The sequence below is a fragment of the Limulus polyphemus genome, unplaced genomic scaffold (assembly GCF_000517525.1).
Source record: "Limulus polyphemus unplaced genomic scaffold, Limulus_polyphemus-2.1.2 Scaffold1866, whole genome shotgun sequence".
In the NCBI taxonomy this organism is placed as follows: domain Eukaryota; kingdom Metazoa; phylum Arthropoda; class Merostomata; order Xiphosura; family Limulidae; genus Limulus; species Limulus polyphemus.
Window position 1 is genome coordinate 119,031 of NW_013667476.1, and position 6,000 is coordinate 125,030.

Sequence of the window (6,000 nt, forward strand, 5' to 3'; positions counted from 1 at the left end):
AATAAACAAATACAAACTAGTTTTTTCACAAGAATTACTAGCACGTATGAGCAACAAACAAACATTAACCCAGTATCGCATTTTCTGATATTCATTCATCAGAGAACATAATCTGAAAAATGTAAGGTAATATTATAGGTAGCTTTTGAACAAGATTTACCGCCAACTTTAGGCTCCTCGTATCTGACAGTGTTTTGACTGTTACTTTTATAGTGCACTCGCAAAGAGCGGAGAGCGTTTTTGTGGCAACAGAACGTGAACAATGAACCCTCAGATTCACAGTCCTGACACACTAACTTTTAGACACACCCGGTTTTTATTTAAATGGTGTTCTACAACCTTTTGTTAATTTCTGTTTGTGATATAAAAAATATAACTATAGCGAATAGTTGTGTTCAATACTCATCTCAACAAAAAATTTATATGGTCAATTCAACACAAGTTCATTATTATTTTAATTCAAAAATATAATAACAACAACTTTTCAAAGCAGACGAGATCTGATTTCAATAATTACAACGTTTCGACCCATTCGTGGAGACTTGGAATTCTTCAGTACTGTATCGCAGATAAGAAGAATGGTTCGCACAACTGGTATTATAATATCGTTTGGATCCTTAGAAAGCTGGAAATCACTCCGTTGAACAACTAAATACAGATGAGAGGTCTGCTGTGATTAACAGATTTATGGAACCTAGGAAGGATGTAAAGAAGTTATTGGTTCGTCAACAGCGAGGTATTTACCACCAGTAAATGAGGCACCAGCCAACGTCTATCAACTCGTTGATGGTGTGTATTACAGTCGTTTGATGTACTTCAAAAGGATCATCATTTAGCTCTTGATAATATAATAACGAAGTACTTCCGTGATGTATAAGTCTTTTCACCGTATTATCACAGTACGCCTTTATCAGCACAACAGTACTTGGATGTCTCCATAAACAAATTTCATGTTTTCCAGTATTTCACTGAAAAACACTAAAAAAATAAACTTTTCTTCACCTACCTTTAAACACAACCTGATAAACGAAGAAAAGAATGCCTCTAAGTGCTATACATATGTTTTATGTGTTGTTGTTGTTTTAAACAAAACACTGGTTTCTGAACTAAAAAGTAAAATATTACGATATTTCTGTATGTTTTCGAAAAAGACACTGTCTTCACTTTCACATAATACATTTTAATAATCGAGCAATTAATAATTTTGATATTGAAGTGAATATAACCTCGACAGTCTTGGGAGAATTTTTTGCTTGTTTGTTTGTTTGTTTTACGTACAAAGCTACACAGTGAACTATCTGCACTGCGCTCACAATGTATCGAACCTCAGTTTTTTAGGGTAATAAGCCCTTAAGCTTAATGCTGCGTCACTATGAGCAACTTGGAAGACTCAAACTTAAAACTTACTTGAAGGCAGTTTCCAATAAAAAATCCAGAAATGTCAATGCTTTGTTTGCGATTGCTGTATAATAACAGTCTTCGTATGGTCTTGGGTTATGTTGACGTTTGATGGTCTGGTTGTTTAATTAAGCAGTTTCTGCTAACAAAGTTTGTTACGATTGCTGTATCTCTATAGACCACGTATGATTTTTATAAAATCTTTACATAAGTATAACTTATACAGTGGGTCAGGTTATAAAATTCGATATTTTTACACTCCCATCTGAGTGATCAATCTTGAATTTTGAGCAAATTTGAATGAGGACCTTAAATGAAATAAAATTTAACATAAAAGTTTAAAGTTTTAGTCACTACCTTTACAGACACTTTCTTTATACACTTAGCTATTTATAGTTAGTAATTCTTATGAGAAGTTTTTGTCGAAATTTGTTAAAATACTTGTTATTAGCTGTGTCTTTTATTAAGTGATGGGCTGTGAGCACAAGTAAAGATTTAGTCTCAACTACGCCTAAGTATGCATATGAATCATTTTGTGTAATCCCAGGCACTTTAGTGTACAGTAGTAGAGTTTCGTAATCAAATTACTGGATGCTTTGTATACAGTATTACAGTTTCATAATCACATTCCAAGACGCCTTAGTGGGCAGTAATACAGTTTTGTAATGAAATTCATGGTCGTTTTAGTGGACAGTAGTACAGTTTCGTAATGAAATTCCTGGACATTATATTGTACAGTTTCGTAATCAAATTCATGGTCGCTTTAGTGGACAGTAGTACAGTTTCGTAATGAAATTCCTAGATGCCTTAGTGTACAGTAGTATAGTTTCGTAATCAAATTCCTGGACGTCTTAGTGTACAGTAGTACAGTTTCGTAATAATCCTGGATGCTTTACTGTACAGTAATACAGTTTCATAACCAAATTCCTGGCCGCCTTTGTGTACAGCAGTACAATTTCGTAGCCAAATTTCTGGACGCCTTAGTGTACAGTAGAACGGTTTCGTAACCAAATTCCTGGACGCCTTAGCCGACATTAATACAGCTTCGTAACTAAAAACAATGACTCCTTGGTGTAGTTTAGTAAACATGTCGGTCATAGCTGAGCTCAAAATAATCGGAAGCTGAACCGTGGTCGTAGTGTCTCCCCACTCCGCCTTGCGGTTATCGTTATGAATCATGTGATTAAATAAGTAGAATCACACGTGTGTTTTTTTTCTTTCTTTTTTATAATCAATCCACAAGCCCATTTGTGTTGCTCAAAAAACATTTAAACGTTATATCAGAAGCACAAACAGGAAAAACAGTTGTAACACAGGACTAATAAGAGATTTTCTTTCTCTAGTTTCTTCGAAAAGGAACATTAAGGACAAAGCACAGTACTCTGTTATTTCTAAATACGGTCCAGCTTAATAGAAAACTTGGTTCCCTGTTTATAAAATCTAACTCAACGTATTTTTTTCTTTTCGTTTTATAGATGATTTGAACAGAATATTCACGATGACCAAAAAAAAGTGAAGTGGACAGTAAATGCATAGTTCAGAGTGACACTCTAAAATAAATTGTCGGAATTCTAATCTATAAAAGTAGTTCAGTTTGTCCTTTCTACCCGAGCTATATTTTATATTAGTCTTCCATTTAGTCTGTCTATTTCACCTTTTCTTGTTCAACATAATTTTTTTTCAAGAAAGTCCAGCTTACTGAAAAAATCGTTCCTTCCCTTAAATAAAGCCTTACTATAATAATTAGTTCCCTGTTTTAAATAAAAACTCAACTTAATATAACACCTATTAGACATTTTATATAAAATCCAGCTTAATATAACACCTATTAGACATTTTACATAAAATCCAGCTTAATATAACACCTATTAGACATTTTATATAAAATCCAGCTTAATATAACACCTATTAGACATTTTACATAAAATCCAGCTTAATATAACACCTATTAGACATTTTATATAAAATCCAGCTTAATATAACACACCTATTAGACATTTTATATAAAATCCAGCTTAATATAACACCTATTAGATATTTTATATAAAATCCAGCTTAATATAACACCTATTAGACATTTTATATAAAATCCAGCTTAATATAAAACGTTTTCTTTTTTATAATACAACCCAGTTCAATGAAGAAAGTGTTTCATTTTTAAAAGTACAACTCAGCTTCAAAGAAAACGTGTTCTTATTTTTGTACAACCCAGTTTAATGTAAAACGTTTTCCATCTTTTAAGTAAAATGAAGGTTAGTAGAAAAGTTGGCTTGTCTTTTACGCTAAAGTTCAGTCTAACATAAAACGTGTTCCTTCTTTTAATTAAGATCCACCTTCTTATAAAAGTTGTCCTTATTTTAAGTAAAGTTTTCCTTAATAAAAAACTTCTGTTTATTTAAGTAAATCAGTCTAAGCACATATCTTGCTCTTTCTCTTAAGCAACATCCAAGTTAATAGAGAACTTATTTTTTTGAAGAAAATTGTATGAAATTTCATTGACATTAAAATTTTAATACATTAAACTTATGATATTAAGTGGATAAACTAAAACAAGAAATTTTATCTACATACTTGGACGTTACGTTTAAGATATTCTTCGTTCAATCATTCTATATGGGACTGATTGATCTTGTGAAAGAAGATCTTATTTCAATAATTGTTCGTTACATTAAGAAAGAAAAATTAAACATGAGTTAAAACACGTGTGGAGCACATTAAAGTTTCGAGTTATTCTTACACAGTAAACACGTGATTTGAAGCATGTGCTGTGAAGTCAATCAGTTTGTATTTACTAATTAGCAATATATTTCACAGTGAATGGCAGCAAGCAAAAATATTGCTTTGAAAATAACCCGTGTTAATATACAATATAATAATTGTCTGTATTAGTAAACATCATTATAATACTTTATAACAGCCCGTGTTAGCATGCTAAAACTATAACCTTGAGATAACCTGCGTTGATATAGAATATAACAATTGCATGTGATAATAAACACCATTATAATACTTTATAACAGCTCGTGTTAGTAGGCTAAAACTATAACTTTGTGATAACTTGTGTTAATATACAATATAACAATTGTTTGTGCTTGTAAACACCATAATAGTACTTTGTAATAGCCCGTATTAGTATACAATAGAATAATCTTTGATAATGACCCTTAGGAGGCGCGGGCTGGTCCAGAGGTAGAGCTCTGGATTTTCATTGCTAGCGAGACAGACTCGAATCCGTCCGATACCAAAAAATATTCCCTGCACTTTAAAATGTGGATGCATTTTAAGAGTGACAGTCAATCCATTAGCGCGGAAGGTAGTGCAAAATTAGGGACGACAGCAGATATAACCTTTTAACGACCCGCATTTGTATATAACCAGAATCCCTTAGACTCCAATAGAATAATTATTGCTAGCGTCCATCAGAATAATTATGATAACACGTTAATATTTATGTATAATTATGATAAGTCGTGTTAGCATATGCCATAGAATGTCTGTGTTAACCGAAGTAAAAAATGATTGAGATAATTCATGTTGTGTGCGAAAGGATGTTTTGATAAATTACATTAGTATGCAGAAAAATTGTTTTCGGTCACGTGATATTATAAAAACAAACAAAGAATACTGTATGCGTATATATATCTGAAAAGTTTTTTACGAGTACCAATCGCCTTACATATTTTCATGGCAATTCTATATTTTGGGAAAACGTGGAGGAGAAGAACAGGACTGTGCCTTGGGGAAAACTTATAAAGTCCGAACCAGAACTTTTTAGTCTGAAAAACGTATACATCAACTCAACTTTAACAATACTGAGATAACCCTTGAAAATATGAACCAAGGCCATTTTTTCAGTCTATAAGTCTGTAATATTTGCTATGAACATCGTTTCCAAACCCATATCTCAATCTATTATTTCTGTAAGAAGCATGCAGGTTTATAACAGAATTTTTATTGTTTAAATTAGCGCATGTAATAAAAACAAGAGCTGTTTACAACAATACATATAAACACTAAACTGTATCTTGTGGTTGGGACTTTAATGTATTCCTCTCATTACTACATATACTGTGTCACTACTCACCTTGCAACAATTCATTTAAATACTAAACAATAAGTTGTGGATGGGTTTCTCATGTATTTCTCTCATTACTACATATACTGTATCACTACTCACCTTACAACAATTCATTTAAATACTAAACAATAAGTTGTGGATGGGTTTCTCATGTATTTCTCTCCTTGCTACATATACTGTATCACTACTCACCTTACAACAATTCATTTAAATGATAAACACTTCCTTGTGGATAAGATTCTCGTGTATATCTCTCATTGCTATATACCATACTATATCGTTACGTTTCAGCTTTGTCTTTTACTTCGGACTAACACAGAGGTATTAACAATAGAAGACATTTCATTGGATAATGGGTGTAATATCACATCGCTGTAAAACCAGTGATAATTTTAACTACGTCATAGTTTATTAGCTAAAATAAGGTTTCAGAGGAGTATATAATAACATTTGAAGTACACTCTTTGTTGAACTGTGATGTAAAATCAGATATATTACCCAAAAAGGTATTATGTTTCGACAGC